The 17,134-nt window shown below is 48.8% G+C and overlaps 1 protein-coding gene across 6 annotated transcripts in view; it reads left to right on the top strand.

Moving 5' to 3' along the window:
* LOC140421496 (uncharacterized) overlaps positions 1-17,134 on the top strand; it is a 39,279-nt gene that overhangs the window by 3,795 nt on the left and 18,350 nt on the right. For 2 of the 6 annotated variants that reach the window (XM_072506272.1, XM_072506267.1), the window contains one exon: positions 17-132. The gene's annotated coding sequence lies outside the window, so the exon portion shown is untranslated. Of the gene's footprint in view, positions 1-16; positions 133-10,567; positions 10,721-13,213; positions 13,372-17,134 lie in introns of those variants that run through there. The other 4 variants (XM_072506268.1, XM_072506270.1, XM_072506266.1 and 1 more) reach the window with 4 other exon arrangements.

Below are 17,134 nucleotides of genomic sequence, written 5' to 3'. Positions count from 1 at the left end.
TTCTGTAAATTTACAGAATACTGGAAGTGGAGGTTTAACAGACGGGAAACACAAACCAAACGTCACATCACGATCTGACCGAGTCACTCGATTCACCAGAAACTGAATTTCAGCAGCATCTGGGTGTGGAAGGTAAAAGGTTTGTCTGTTCTGTCTGTGAGGGAAGATTTCAGGTCTCAGTGTGACTGGAAAAGCCCCGAGATTCACAAACCCTGGTGAGACCAAACCTGGAGAACTGTGTTCAGTTCTGGGCAACAAACCTGAGGAAGGATAGAATGTCCTCGGAGGGAGTTTCGCACAGATTTACCGGAGTGATATCTGAACCCCCCAGGGTTAAATTACAAAACTAGATTACACAAAAGAGTCAGAGACATGATGGCACAGAGAATGGCATTCGGTCCATTGAGTCCATGCTAGCTCTCTGGGGCAATCCAGTCGATCCCATTCTCCTGCTCTATCCCTGTATCCTCGCAGGTTTATTTCCCTCAGATGTCTATCCAATTTCCTTTTGAAATCAAATCATTCATTGTGTCTATTTTCAAACTCCCTCATAGGCAGCAAGTTTCAGGTCATTGCCGCTCGCTGTGTAAAAACATACATCTCATATCACCTCATATCTCCTGTACCTTTTACATAAAAACTAGGAACAGGCCACGCGGCCCCCCGAGACTGCTACCCCTGATGACCTTTCACCCCCTTGCTCACCAAGAATCTATCCAGCTCTGTCTTAAAAATATTCAAGGACTCTGCTTCTGCTGCCTTTTAAGGACGTGAGTTCCAAAGTCTTACAGCCCTCAAGAGAATAAAAAATCCTCATCTCCATCTGAAATGGGTGACCCCTTATTTTGAAACAGTGATGCCCTCGTTCTAGATTCTCCCACAAGAGGAAACATCCTGACACATCCACCCTGTCAAGACCCCTCAGCATCTTATATAGTTCAATCCAGGTTTTACCCAAAACTTTAAATCTGTGTCCGGCTGCTTGTATGACCAGTAAATGGAAACAGAGTTTCTTTGTCCACCTGATGGAAATCTGGCATAATCTTGTGTACCTGAATCAAATCTCACCTCAACCTCCTTTGCTGGAGCCATTCTGGTAAATCTCCTCTGCACCTTCTCCAAGAACCTTCACATGCTTCCTGAAGAGTGGTGACCAGAGCTTCATAAAGATTCATAGAATAGAATTAGAGCCATAGAATTCCTACGGTGCAGAAGGGGGCCATTCGGCCCATCAGGTCGGCACTGATTCTCTGAATGGGCACCCTGCCTAGGCCCACAGTCCTACCCTGTCCGTGTAACCCCATAGCCCCACCTAACCTGCACATCCCTGGACACTAAGGGGCAATCTATCATGGCCAAACCACCAAACTTTCACTTCTTTAGACTGTTGGAGGAAACCTGAGCACCGGCTGGAAACCCACGGAGACACGGGGAGAAAGTGCAAACTCCACACAGACAGTCACCAAGGCCAGAATAAAACCCAGGTCCCGAGCGCTGTGAGGCAGCAGTGCTAACCACCGTGCCACCAGAAGTATAGTTTTGGTGTCAGTATTACTGTTTATGAAGCTCAAGGTCGAATTTGCTTCGCCATCTATTCTCTTTAGTATGACTTGTAGATATTCAAAATCCCTCTTCACCTCTTTCTCTCTCCTCCCAAAGAGGTCAGTTGGGTTTTTGTGACAATCCAGCAGTTTTCATGGTCACTTTTCTCCAGTGTCGGCCCCACAAATGACCAGATTCATTCAGCTCAATTTCACAACCTGCCTTTGTGTTTTTCTGGGTTTTCTCTCACTCCCTATTTTCTGTTTTAAATCAGTTTCGCAGGGTGTTCGAAGGGGCGGCTTCAAAGTCCAAAAACTCAAGCCAACCATCACATCAGGATCTGACAGAGTCCTCAATTTATCATATCCTGAATATCAGCGGATTTGGAACATGGACGGAAAAAGCATCGTTCACAGTGGGGAGAAGCCGTACACGTGTTGTGTGAGTGGAGGAGGATTCGCTCGATCATCAGGCCTCACAATCCACAAATCCAGTCACACTGAGGAGAAACCGTGGAAATGTGCGGACTGTGGGAAAGGATTCACTTCCCCATCCCAGCTGGAAATTCATCGACGCAGTCACACTGGGGAGAGACCATTCCCCTGCTCCAAATGTGGGAAGGGATTCACTCAGTCATCCACTCTGTCCGCGCACCAGCGGGTTCACACTGGGGAGAGACCATTCACCTGCTCCAAGTGTGGGAAGGATTCACTAAGTCATCCGCCCTGCTTAGTCACCAGCGAATTCACACTGGGGAGAGGCCATTCACCTGCTCAGAGTGTGGGAAAGGATTTACTATTTCAGCCCACTTGCTGAGACACCAGCGAGTTCACACTGATGAGAGACCGTGTCAATGCCCAGACTGTGGGAAGTGCTTTAAAAGTTCTGGGGATCTGATGAGCCATCAACGTGTTCACACTGACAAGAGACCGTTCAGGTGCTCTCACTGCGGGACTGGGTTCAGATGATCATGTGACCTCATTGTACATCAGCGAATTCACACTGAGGAGAGGCCATTCACCTGCGCCGAGTGTGGGAAGGGATTCACTCAGTCATCCAACTTGTCCACACACCAAGAATTCACACTGGGGAGAGACCTTTCGCCTGCGCCGAGTGTGGGAAAGGATTCACTCAGTCATCCGCTCTGTCCACACACCAGCGAGTTCACACTGGGGAGAGACCATTCACCTGCTCCAAGTGTGGGAAGGGATTCACTCAGTCATTCGCCCTGTCCACACACCAGCGAGTTCACACTGGGGTGAGACCGTTCACCTGCTCAGAGTGTGGGAAGGGATTCACCACTTCACCCAACCTGCTGAGACACCAACGAGGCCACAAGTAACCACAGTGATTGGATTTTGCTGTTCCTCACATTCAGGACTGAACCATATTCATTTGGGTCTCTTTCTGCTGGTAACAATTCCAGCCCATTTACAGGGGCTAATATTCTGGCTTCCGGTAATAAATTGACTTCCGGTGGCATTCGCGAGTGGAGCGCCTGCGATGAGGAGAAGCTCCTGTTGGTCCACGATATCGCGGTCTTTTTCGGGGGGCTCCCCGCTGTTTAAAATAAAATTAAACTTCTCCGGGGTCGGCCCTGCCTCCCTCGCCCAAGCGTCAAAGCTCCGTTTCAGGGAGCCGGAGGGTTGGAAGGGTGAGGGGGGCGGGGGGGGGGGGGGGGGGGGAGAGAGACTGGTCCCGGCGGGTTCGGCGGAGCGGCTGCACGTGGAGGAGGAGCGGGACAACCTGAAAGCCGGACCTGAAAATTTGAAAGGAGCAGCGGGGGCGGAGCCAAACGGAGGCCGAGGCGGCAGGCCCAAAGCCAGGGCGTGATGTAGGTGAGATGTCCCACATCGGATGTCCCGCCTAGAATGTGGTAAGAAGACTGAAGCCCGGTCCCAGGGAAATTCTGGAGGAATACAAAAAACAAGAGAAAGATGTTTTCAAGAAATTTGGTGAAAAAAACATTTTCTCCCTTTTTTTTGAAGGAAGAAAATGTTTTTGTTTTTTCTATTAAAAAAAAAAAGAAAGGATTGAAGAAGGTGGAAAAAAAAGGAAAAAATAATAAGCCGTTAAAGGATGCGAAAAGCAGCGTTGAGAAAGGTTGGAAACACGGGCTCGGCATTGAATGAGAAGACGAGCAAAAGTGCTGACAAGATGGCGGATGCCGGACCGCGTGGTGGGTCAGCACTACTTACGGTGGAGAAGATGACCGAGGTGATGGTGGTGGAGCTGGAAAAGCAGTTTGTGAGGCACATGGAGGCGTTGAGGAAGGAAACGGTGGTCGCATTGAAGTCATTGGTGGAGGAGGCAATCGCCCTGGTGAGGATAGCTGTGGCAAAGACACCGGCCGAGGTGAGAGAGCAGGGCGAGAAGATGAAGGAAGTGGAGGAGGCCGTGTCGCAGCACATCGACCAGCTCACCTCGATGGGGGACGAGCTGCGGAGGGTAGTGGAGGTCAACAAAGGACTCCGAGCAAAGCTTGAGGACTTGGAGAACCGCTCGAGACGGCACAATCTGAGAATTGTGGGCTTGCCCGAAGGGACAGAGGGTGCAAGGCCAACAGAGTACTTCGCTAAGAAGCTGGCGGAGTTGATGGGGGTGGGTGAGAACCCTCCCGGTACGAGCTGGACCGAGCTCATCGGTCATTAAGGCCGAAGCCCAAAGTGAATGAGCCGCCAAGAGCAGTAATTATCTGCTTCCATAAGTACTGCATGAAGGAGAAGGTGTTAAGCTGGGCGAAGGAGAAGCGCAAGGTGCAGTGGGATGCTGCTGGAGTTCGGATCTACCAGGACTTGACGGTGGAGTTGGCAAAAAGACAAGCGGCGTTCTGGCGAGTGACAGCGGCACTGTAAAAAAAGGGGGTGCGAAGCTGAGGGTGACGTATGATGCCAAAGACTTTTATTTCGAGACAGCGGAGGCAGCTGAGGCATTCGTGCGGGCAGAAGGCTTGGGACAGACGTGAGGAGCGGAGCTGGAAGAGGGACTGGGCTGTGATTGGGGAGCTGGAAAATGTATCAATGCTATAACTTTCTTTTTACTGACGTGTATTGTAATTTAATTCTCTTCACATTGTTCCAGAGTTCAGGTTATTGGTTGGGTTGATTGGCATTCTGTGTTGCGACGGTTATATCTTAGTTTAGTGAATTGTATGGGTTGGATTGTTGTTCTTGCTTTTTCTTTCTCTGGGACTGGGTAGGAGGGGACGGTATTTCTTGGCGGGGAGCCACTCGCGCTAGCTAATTAAAGTCAGCTAGTGAACGGAGGTGAGGTGCGAGGAGGGCTGCCGACATTGGAGCCTGGTTAGCAGGTTTCGATGGGCCTACGAGGCAAGCGAAGGGGGGATAGTGGGGCGGGGGGGGGGGGGGGGGGAGGGGGTTGATGCTGACAGATGTTTTTTCAAGAGGAAATGTTGGGGGGATTTGGGAGGGGGGGAAGGGGTTTGATGTTAATGGATAGGGGCGGGTCAGGCTCAAGGGGCAGGACCCGGTGGTATGATGATGGTGGATAAGCAGGGTGGGGTGGAGTGAGAGACCCCCCAGTTGGGATAGTCATATGGAATGTGAGGGGGTTAGAAGGTCCGGTCAAGAGGTCAAGGGTGCTTGCGCATCTTAAAAGTTTGAAAGCAATGTAAAAGATGTAGCAATGCTGCAGAAGACTCACTTGAGGGTGAAGGAGCAGGTGAGACTTAAAAAGGGCTGGGTTAGTCAGGTGTTTCACTCTGGATTTGATGGAAGGGCTCGAGGGGTAGCGGTGCTGGTCAGCAAAAGAGTACGCTTCCAGATGGAGAAGGTGGTGGCAGATCAGGGGGGTAGAGTTGTGATTGTGACAGGGACACTGGAGAGGAGGTTTGTGGTGCTGTTCAGTGTATATGGCCCCAATTGGGACGATGTGGGATTCGCAAAGAAGGTGCTTGGGGCCATCCCCGACTTGGACACACACAAACTGTTGGTGGGGGGGACTGGAACTTGGTGCAGGAGCCTAGGTTGGACAGGTCACAGCCGCGCTTGCTGGTCCCATCAGGGGGGGTGGGGGGGCAAAGGCGCTGGCTGGGCTAATGGTGGAAATGGGAGGGGTGGACCCTTGGAGGTTTCTGCACCCGAGGGAATGGGAGTACTCGTTTTTCTCAGCAGTCCATAAGGTCTCGCAGATCGACTTTTTCGTGGTGGGAAAGGCTTTGCTAGCTGGGGTAAGGGGTTGGAATACTCGACAATTGCAGTGTCAGATCACGCTCCACATTGGATGAATATGGTACTGGAGAAGGGGGCAGCGCAGAGACCGGGGTGGAAATTAGATGTGGGACTTCTGGGGAACGAAGTGTTCTGTGACAAAATTGAAAAGGTAATTAAGGAATATGTAAGTTTCAACTGTCCGGGTGAGGTGTCGAAGGCAGTTGTCTGGGAGGCTCTAAAGGCGATGGTGAGGGGGGAGGTGATTTTGTTTAAGGCCAGGGTGGACAAAGAGGAGATGTTGGAGCGGCAGAGGGTAATAGATGAGATGTTGGAGGTAGATAGGAGTTATGCCGAAGATGGGGACTAAGCAAAGCTGGAAAAGAGGAAGGAACTACAGGCGAGCTTTGACCAACTATCTACCAGGAAGGTGGTGCGCCAGCTGAGACGAGCAAGGGATGCAGTTTACGAACATATGTTAGCAGGTCAGCTCCGGAGAGAAGCAGCGGCAAGGGAAATAGTTCAAGTGAGGGTTAGGGCGGGGAAGTTGGTGGTAGCTCTGCAACTGATTAACAAGGTTTTTGAGGAATTTTATGAGGGGTTGTCCAGGTCAGAGCCACCTGGGGGAGACCGTGAGATGCAGGAATTTCTAGATGGGTTGGAGTACCCGAGGTTAGGGGAGGGGGACAGGACTACATGAGAGGGAGTGATAGTGGAGCAGGAGATAAAGGATGCGATTGGGAGGATGCAGTCGGGGAAGGTGGCAGGGCCGGATGGGTTTCCGATGGAATATTATAAAAAATTTAAGGATAGGCTGGTACCCCTGATGGTGGGGATGTTTGAAGAGGCGAGAGGGAAGGGGGTGTTGCCACAAAACCTTGTGGCTGGCATCGATTTCACTGTTGCTAAAAAAAGATAAGGATCCGATGGAGTGTGGGTCGTATAGGCTCGTATCGCTTCTGAATGTGGATGCAAAAGTATTGGCGAAGGTACTGGCAGGTAGGCTGGGGGAGTGCCTCTCGAAGGTGATATGTGAAGATCAGACGGGGCTCGTGATAGGGAAGCAGCTCTTTTCAAACGTTAGAAGTGTATTGAACGTCGTTATGGTACCGGCAGAGGGGAAGGAAACAGAGGTGGTTGTGGCATTGGACGCTGAGAAAGTGTTTGACCAAGTAGAATGGGGGTACTTGATGGCAGTTCTGCACCGATTTGGAATTGGACCAAAATTTGTGGACTGGGTAAAGCTACTATATAAGGAACCGAGGGCGAGTGTCCGCACAAACAACATCAGCTCGAGATACTTTTCTCTCCACCGTGGGACTAGGCAGGGATGTCCTATGTCCCCCCTGCTGTTTGCACTTGCGATTGAGCCGTTGGTCATCACATTAAGAGGTTTGGGGGTACGGAAAGGAATAGTGCGGGGGGTGGGGTGAATAGAGCATAGGGTGTCCTTATATGCCGATGACTTGCTGTTACATGTGTCGGAACCGAGTGTGTCAATAGGGAGAATATTGGAGCTGCTTCGGGGGTTTGGGTCTTTCTCGTGGTCTAAACTAAATCGAGACAAGAGTGAGTATTTTGTGGTGTCTTGGCGGTGGGTGGGGGCCGGTGTGTCGGGGCTGCCATTCCGTAGGGCAGGGACTCACTTTAGATACCTGGGGGTGCAGGTTGCCCGGGAGTGGGGGGGAGGGGGGCTCCGCAGGTACAACATTTCTATTTGGTGGGGAGAGTGAAAGCTGATCTGGCAAGGTGGGATGGTCTCTCTGTCACTGGCGGGTTGGGTACAGCCGGTTAAAATGAACGTATTGCAGCGATTTCTGTTTATTTTCCAATGCCTGCCGATTTTCCTACCAAAGGCTTTTTTCAGAGAGATTGAGGGAAGGATTACTTCATTTATAATGGAGGGAAGGTGGCCAGAGTTAGAAAGGTGCTTCTACAGAGGGGAAGGCAGGCGGGGGGTTTGGGCCTTCCGAACCTGATGTATTACTACTGGGCAGCGAATGTGGAGGAGGTGCGGAGCTGGGTCAGAGGGATTGATTCCCAGTGGGTCAGAATGGAGGAGAGTTTGTGCAGGGGGACGGGATTGAAAGCAATAGCAACAGCGCCGCTCCCGGTAGCTCCGGGAAAATACTCCGGGAGTCCGGTAATAATAGCTTCATTGTAAATCTGGAGGCAGTTTTGCCAACACTTCGGGTTGGGGCACGGTCAAGGGAAATGCCGATTCCGGGGAACCACAGATTTGAGCCAGCGAAGTGGGATGGAAATTTTCAGAAATGGGAGGAGAAGGGGATTAAGACGCTAAAAGATTTGTTTCTTAGGAGTCGGTTTGCAGGATTGAAGGAGCTGGAAGCGAAGTATGGGCTGGAGCAGGGGGAAATGTTTAAATACATGCAGGTTCGAGATTTTGCCAGAAAGGAGATACAGAGCCTCCAGGTGGAGCTGGCCTCCACATTGCTGGAGGAGGTAGTGTCAGCGATGTAAGGAGCTATTTTGGAAGAGGAGAAGGCACCACTGGAAGGGATCAAAGCAAAGTGGGAGGAAGAGTTGGGAGAGGATATGGAGGAGGGGTTCTGGTGTGAGGTGCTCCGGAGAGTGAATGCCTCCACCTCGTGCACGAGGTTGGGGCTGATGCAGCTGAAGGTGGTATACAGAGCACACCTCACAAGGGCGATTCTTTGAAGGAGTAGAAGATGTGTGGGAACGTTGTGGAGGAGATGTGGAGGGGGATCACATTCATATGTTTTGGCCATGTCCAAAGCTAGAGGATTACTGGAAGGAGGTTTTTAGGATAATTTCTAAAATGGTGCACGTGAAACTGGACCCGGGTCCCCGGGAGGCCATATTCGGGGTGACGGACCAGCCAGGGTTGCAAACGGGTGCGGAGGCAGATGTTGTAGCCTTCGCCTTGTTGATCGCCCAAAGGCGGATCCTGATAGGTTGGAGAGCAACCATTCCACCCTGTGCCTTGGCGTGGTGGGGAGACCTGTTGGAATTCTTGACTCTTGAGAAGGTTCAGTTTGAACTGAGGGAAAGGATGGAGGGGTTCTACAATTCATGGGCATTATTCATTATGCACTTTCAAGAACTGGATAACATCGAACATTAGTTGGGGCGGGTTGGGGGGAGGGGGCTGTGTGTTAATGGTGACTATGGGTGATCCCTCATTCCTTTTTGTCATTTGTTTGTGTGAACATGGTTTGGTGGGAGGATGGGATTGTTGTTATTGATATGGGGATTTACATATTTGTTACTGATTATTGTTTATTGGTGGGTGTGAATTTGGGAGAAAATGTGAAAAAGGAGGAGAATAAAAACAAATATGTATAAAAAAAAAAAACAGTGCCAGTTACTGTGAAAACCCCCGAGTCGCCACATTCCGGTGCCTGTTTGGGTACACAGAGGGAGAATTCAGAAAGTCCATATTACCTAACCGCACGTTTCGGGACTTGTGGGAGGAAACCGGAGCACCCGGAGGAAAACCGACGCAGACACAGGGAGAACGTGCAGACTCCACACAGACAGTGACCCAAGCTGGGAATCGAACCTGGGACCCTGGAGCTGTGAAGCAACAGTGCTATCCACTGTGCTACCATGCCGCCCATCCCACCCAGCGACAATGCACTGTTTTATCCAGACCCAAGAGTAGATTCAAGATGTCACGTTCGGCACAAGGATACTAGATATTACAGACTGTAAGATCCACAAACTCTGCCAAGATGGCTGCAACTTAACATGTTATTGTGGATAAACTGTGGGTAATATTCGATTCTGTGACCAATATTTAGTTAAACACGGACCTGAATAAGGAAACTTTGCAGCCACCTGTGAAGTTTAAATGTCTCGTTGTGTCAGGATGAACCAGCATTTCAGGAGCGTGAAATCTCTGGACTGTTGGTCTCCAAGTGCCGTATTGAACACAGGAGAATGAGCTCGAATTGGGGCAGAGATAAGTGTGAGTGAGCATCGTAAACTGCTATTGTATCGGGGTGTTCTGGGTCTGAGTTTTAACCCTGCAGTTAATTGTCAGGGATACAGTATAATAAACCCTGAACAAAGCAAATGTGTGTGTGAGAAGCATCTGAAGCACCAGGAACCTGCTGAACCAGCAGAGCTGAATGTTTTCCAGTGCAGCCACAGAACTGTACTTATTCCAGCTTCCAAGTCCACCTGAGAACCAACCTCCTGGCGATTCATCTACAGAAAGCTTCAGAGCCTCGTGAGAATTATTCGTTTCTAAAAATGCTTCACTCCAACTAAAGGATTAGTTCAAGAAGAAGACAACAGACCTGCAGCGATATAAAGATTACAGTCTACATTCCATTTCCATCATTACAGCTTCAACTTGATCTGTACCTAATTTCTGTGTATGTGTCAGTCAGTGTGAAAGAGATGAGGAGCTGAGATGTTCAAACATCCAGGGAAATAGTGTGATAATAAATAAACTTTATTCCTTTAAAAATCACCAGTCAGTCTGCTGCTGAAATGTATTTTAAATAAAGAAATATCACACTGAGGGTAAGAAAATATCACATAAACATCCTGATAATGAACTGGAAAGGACCACTAAATGTAATCAAACGCTGTATAACCCCCATCAGGTAGCTAGATAGAGGCTGCAGCCTCTCACACTGAATGTCTACGTGATCCATAGGCACCTCCAGGCCACAAACATCAGCTTCAGCCTGGGAGTGGGTGAAACATTTAAAAAACCTGTTGCCGTTTAATTGTTCGCCGGGCACTAGGACCCGGCTGGGAACAGAAACCTTCAGGCCCCGCCCACTAGCTTGAGCATCACCAAGACGCCAGCGCATGCGCCCTGCTTCCCCAAGATGGCGGCTGTGAACCTGGTCCCGGGACAGAGCTGACCGGCGGTGATGTGACCTGAGGATCACCACACCTCAGGCAAGGGGCCAGGTTGGGAAGGCGGTGCCTTCAGGAATAACTGGGAAGGTGATGTTTGGTCAGTTGCTGCAGTCTGTGTAGTGAAGGTGCTGTCACAGTGGTGTGAGGTCAGGAAGTACAGGATTATCACCCAGCAATGATCAATTAAGGGGAATGTAAATTCAGCTCAGGCTGCTTTCAGATTGGAAAGGAGCTAAGGTGTGTCCTCAGAGCTGGTGAATGTTGGGGCTTTGGCACTTTCTCTATAAATTCATTCCCTCCCTCCCTCTACCACCTCTATCTTTAAAGTCGTAGAATTTTACAGCACGGAAAGGGCCCCTTCGGCCAATTCACAATAATCTTTATTATTGTCACAAGAAGGCTTACATTAACACTGCAATGAAGTTACTATTAAAATCCCTGAGTTGCCACACTCCGACACCAGTTCGGATGCACTGAGGAATAATTCAGAATGTCCAATTCACCTAAGAAGCTCGTCTTTCGGTACTTGTGGGAGGAAACCCACGCAGACATGGGCAGAATGTGCAGACTCCGCACAGACAGTGACCCAAGCCAGGAATCGAACCCAGGTCACTGGTGCTGTGAAGCAGCAGTGCTAACCACTATACTACTGTGCCGCCCATAAGATTATTAGATTACTAGGTCTGCATGAATTGTGTCCTAGGATGCTGTGGGAGGCCAGGGAGGAGATTTCAGGGGCTCTGACCCAAACTTTTAATTTCTGGCCACGAGGGGAGTTGCCAGGTGACTTGAGAACAGCTAATGTGGTCCTATTATTTAAGAAAGGTTGTTGAGATAAGCCAGGGAACTGCAGTCCAGTGAGTCTTACATCAGTGGTAGGGAAACTATTGGAGAACGTTCTGATGGACTCTATTTCCACTTGGAGAGGTTTGATCAGGAATAGTCAGCATGACTTTGTCAGAGGGAGGTCATGCCTAACAAATTTGATTGCATTTTTTGAGCATGTGACCAGGTGTGGAGATGGGGGTTGTGCAGTTGATGTAGTTTACATGGATTTCAATAAAGCTTTGGAAAAGATCCCACATGGAAGACTTGCGGATAACTCAAAGATTGGCCAGATGGTTAACAGTGAGGTTGAGTGTCTTGGGTTACAGAAAGATATCGACGGAATGGGCAGAAAAGTGGCAAATGGAACTGGAACCCTAAAAAGTGAGGTGACACACTTTGGAAGGGGTAATGTGACAAGGAAGTATTCAATGAACAGCATGACACTGGGAAGTTCTGAGCAACAAAGGGACCTTGGTGTGTTTGTCCAGAGATCTCTGAACGTGGAAGGGCAGGTTAATAGGTTGGTGAAAAAGACATATGGGACATTACTGTTCGCATTTCTGGTTGCTACATTATAAGAACTAGAACTAGAAGCAGGAGTAGGCCATCTGGCCCCTCGAGCCTGCTCCACCATTCAATGAGATCATGGCTGATCTTTCATGGACTCCGCTCCACTTTCCGGCCCGAACACCATAACCCTTAATCCCTTTATTCTTCAAAAAACTATCTATCTTTATCTTAAAAGCATTTAATGAAGGAGCCTCTACTGCTCCACTGGGTAAGGAATTCCATAGACTCACAACCCTTTGGGTGAAGAAGTTCCTCCTAAACTCAGTCCTAAATCTACTTCCCCTTATTTTGAGGCTATGCCCCCTAGTTCTGCTTTCACCCGCCAGTGGAAACAACCTGCCCGCATCCATCCTATCTATTCCCTTCATAATTTTATATGTTTCTATAAGAGCCCCCCTCATCCTTCTAAATTCCAACGAGTACAGTCCCAGTCTACTCAACCTCTCCTCGTAATCCAACCCCTTCAGCTCTGGGATTAACCTAGTGAATCTCCTCTGCACACCCTCCAGTGCCAGTGCGTCCTTTCTCAAGTAAGGAGACCAAAACTGAACACAATACTCCAGGTGTGGCCTCACTAACACCTTATACAATTGCAGCATCACCTCCCTAGTCTTAAACTCCATCCGTCTAGCAATGAAGGACAAAATTCCATTTGCCTTCTTAATCACCTGTTACACCTGTAAACCAACTTTTTGCGACTCATGCACTAGCACGCCCAGGTCTCTCTGCACAGCAGCATGTTTTAATATTTTATCATTTAAATAATAATCCCTTTTGCTGTTATTCCTACCAAAATGGATAACCTCACATTTGTCAACATTGTATTCCATCTGCCAGACCCTAGCCCATTCACTTAGCCTATCCAAATCCCTATACAGACTTCCGGTATCCTCTGCACTTTTTGCTTTCCCACTTATCTTAGTGTCGTCTGCAAACTTGGACACATTGCCCTTGGTCCCCAACTCCAAATCATCTATGTAAATTGTGAACAGTTGTGGGCCCAACACTGATCCCTGAGGGACACCACTAGCTACTGATTGCCAACCAGAGAAACACCCATAATCCCCACTCTTTGCTTTCTATTAATTAACCAATCCTCTATCCATGCTACTACTTTCCCTTTAATGCCATGCATCTTTATCTTATGCAGCAAACGTTTGTGTGGCACCTTGTTAAAGGCTTTCTGGAAATCCAGATATACCACATCCATTGGCTCCCCGTTATCTACCGCACTGGTAATGTCCTCAAAAAATTCCACTAAATTAGTTAGGCACGACCTGCCCTTTATGAACCCATGCTGCGTCTGCCCAATGGGACAATTATAGGAAGGATATGATTGGAGACGGTGCAGAGGAGATTCACCAGGATGTTGCACGGGATGGAACATTTATGAAGAGAGGTAAGATAGAACAAACAAAGAACAAAGAAAGTTACAGCACAGGAACAGGCCCTTCGTCCTTCTCAAACCTGCACTGACCATGCTGCCCGTCTAATCTAAAACTTTCTACTCTTCTGGGGTCCCCCATCCTATTCATCTATTTGTCAAGGCATCCCTTAAATGCCACTTATACCTGCTTCCACCACCACCTCTGGCAGTGAGTTCCAGGCACGCACTACCCTCTGTGTAAAAGAATTTCCCTCGTACATCTCCTCTAAACTTTGCCCCTCTCACCTGAAACCTGTGTCTCCAAGTAATTGACTCTTCCACCCTGGAAAAATGTTTCTGACCATCCTCTCTGTCCATGCCCCTCATAATTTTGTCGACTTCTGTCAGGTCACCCCTCAACCTCCGTCGTTCCAGTGAGATCAAACCAAGTTTAGACCATAAGACATAGGAGTGGAAGTAAGGCCAGTCGGCCCATCGAGTCCACTCCACCATTCAGTCATGGCTGATTTCAACTCCGTTGACCCGCTCTCTCTCCATAGCCCTTAATTCCTCGAGAAATCAAGAATTTATCAACTTCTGTCTTAAAGACACTCAACGTCCCGGCCTCCACTGCCCTCTGTGGCAATGAATTCCATATACCCACCACTCTCTGGCTGAAGAAATTTTCTCCAACTTTCTGAAAGAAAGTTTCTCCAACCTCTCCGCACAGCTAATGCCCTCCATACAAGGCAACATCCTGGTAAATCTTTTCTGTACTCTCTCCAAAGCCTCCACGTCCTTCTGTTAGTGTGGCGACCAGAATTGAACACTATATTCCAAGTGTGGCCTAACTAAGGTTCTGTAAAGCTGCAACATGACTTTTCAATTTTTAAACTCAATGCCCCGGCTGATGAAGGCAAGCATGCCGTATGACTTCTTGACTACCTTCTCCACTTACGATGCCATACTCTTAATGGTTCTGCCATTTGCTATATATTTCCCCACTGTATTAGACCTTCCAGAATGCATTACCTCACATTTGGCTGGATTAAACTCCATCTGCCATCTCTCTGCCCAAGTCTCTGACCGATTTCTATCCTGCTGCATCCTCAGATGGTCTACATCACTATCCGCAATTCCACTAACCTTTGTGTTGTCTGCAAACTTACCAATCAAACCAGTTACATTTTCCTCCAAATCACTTATATATACTACAAACAGCACAGGTCACAGCAGTGATCCCCACGAAACACCACTAGTCACAGCCTTCCACTGCTACCCTCAGTCTTCTATGACCGAGCCAATTCTGTAACTATCTTACCAGTTCAGCTCTGATCCTGTGTGACTTCACCTTCTGTACCAGTCTGCCAAGGGGCTTACTAACTTCATCAATCATCTTCATCACTTCCTCAAAAAACTCTATCAAGTTAGTGAGACACTACCTCCTCTTCACAAAACCGTGCTGCCTATCACTAATACGTCCACTTGCTTCGAAATGGCAGCAAATCCTGTCTCGAAGAATCCTCTCCAATAATTTCCCTACCACTGACGTAAAGTTCACCGGCTTGTAATTTTCTGGATTATCCTGCATTTTCCTTTTAATTTTCTGGTTTATCCTCAGGCTTGGGTTGTTTTCATTGGAGCCGAGAAGGGGGCCGGTCTGTGTGTATGTGTGTGTGTGTGTGTGTGTGTGGGGGGGGGGGGGGGGTTGTGGGGTGGGGGTGGGGGGGTTGTGGGGGAGGGGGTTGTGGGTGTGGGGGAGGGGGGGGCGTTGGGGGGGTTGGGGGGTTGATCGAGGTGTACAAGATTATTAGGGGCTTGGACAGGGTGGAAAGGGAGCAGCTGTTCCCCTCAGTTGACGATCAGTCACGAGGGACACAAGTTCAAGATGAGGGGAGAAGGTTTAGGGGGGTTTTGAGGAAAAATCTTGTTACCCAGAGGGTGGTGACGGTTTGGAACCCACTGCCTGGGAGGGTGGTAGAAGCGGGTTGCCTCACATCCTTTAAACACTTGGCACGTCATAACATTCAAGGCTATGGACCAAGTGCCGGCAAATGGGAATAGGTAGGTCAGGTGCTTTTCACGTGTCGGTGGCCATTCAGACTCAATGGGCCGAAGGGCCTCTTCACTGTTGCTGATGATACAAAGTTCGGTGGCATCGCAGACAGACTAGATGATGGCATAAAATTGCAAGAAGATATTGACAGACTCGGTGAATGGGCAAATTTGTGGCAAATGGAATTCAAAGTAAACAAGTGTGAGGTTATACATTTTGGACCAAAAAAGAATGGAACAGAGCACTTTCTAAATGGAAAGAGGTTCGGTCCAGTGGATGTCCAAGCTGCAAACCATTCCTCCAGATCCTTGCCCTTCATGGATTTAATGAAGGCCAAGGCAATAGTTGGATTATTGAAAGACTTGACGGAGTTGTTGGATACCATTTTTCGGGTTGCAGGATAAAGCATAACGTAATTCACTCCCCACAGCCTTGAGCTGCCTTTGACCTTCATCAAAGTCTCAAAGCTACGTTTGTGTTGCTGCCGAAAAGTCCTGAATACTCCCTCCCTCCTGGGGCCAGGTGCCATCTCACCGTACCCGTCTCCAGGACCTTCTTTCAAGTTGTGTAAGCGAATGATTACAGGCTTGGGATGAAAACTATCCCTCAGCCTCAGAGACAGGATACGATGAACCCTTTCTAATTTGGAACACTCAGGCTTCAAATCCAGCTGAGAAAACGTGGCAGTCGGTCCTTAAAGAACCTAACGGGAGCCTTACCCTCCACACTAAATGGACAGAAAATAACAGAATTTATGTGTGGCATGGTAGCACAGTGGTTAGAACAGTTGCTTCACAGCACCAGGATCCCAGGTTCGATTCCCGGCTTGGGTCACTATCTGTGCGGAGTCTGCACATTCTCTCCTGGCTGCGTGGGTTTACTCCGGGCTCTCCAGTTTCCTCCCACAGTCCAAAGATGTGCAGGTTAGGTGGATTGGCCGTGATAAATTGCCCTTAGTGTCCAAATAAAAGGTTAGGTGGGGATACTGGGTTCCAGGGATGGGGTGGATGTATGGGCTTGGCTGGGGTGCTGTTTCCAAGGTGCAGACTTGATGGGCCAAGTGGCCTTCTACATTGTAAATGCTATGATGACCATCTGACAGGCCAACGACCCGGATGTTTTTTCTCCGCCTCCGTCGAGGAGGCATCTTGCTGAACGTGCAGGATTCTCTCCTCCGGATCATCGAGCTTCTTCATGGTGTTTTGCAGCTGGGCCTCATGAGCTCACAGATATTGAGTCAGCACACTGAGCCTCTGGTCAGTCACACGAATAATGTCGGCAGTCATAATTTTCGCCGCCTCCCAGAGCCCTGGAGAGCGCGGGATCGAGAGACATCCTGAGGGTCAGGCCGCCATGTTGAATAGGCGGCTCCATTCCCGCTGAATCCACCTGCGCTGTTTCATCAAGGCATTTCTTCACTTTCTTTTTAGAAAATATTTTATTGAGACATTTATAATTTTAACATTTAAATATTTATACTGTGGAGTGAGAATGGAGTCATCTTTCATGTATAAATATTTCCCACTTTCTCTGTCTGTTAGCTTTGACAAAGAGTCATCTGGACTTCAAATGTTAACTCTTTTCTCTCCCTACAGATACTGCCAGACCTGCTCAGATTTTCCAGCATTTTTTCTTTGGTTGCAGCTCATATTTGTTGTGACCTCCTGGACAGGAAGATGTGAGCATGGATCTGTCAATCAGCCTGATTCAGCATCTTCAGGAGAATAGGGAGGGTGAATA

Source organism: Scyliorhinus torazame, chromosome 5 (genome assembly GCF_047496885.1).
Source record: "Scyliorhinus torazame isolate Kashiwa2021f chromosome 5, sScyTor2.1, whole genome shotgun sequence".
In the NCBI taxonomy this organism is placed as follows: Eukaryota; Metazoa; Chordata; class Chondrichthyes; order Carcharhiniformes; family Scyliorhinidae; genus Scyliorhinus; species Scyliorhinus torazame.
This window is presented reverse-complemented; position numbering and strand designations above follow the sequence as displayed.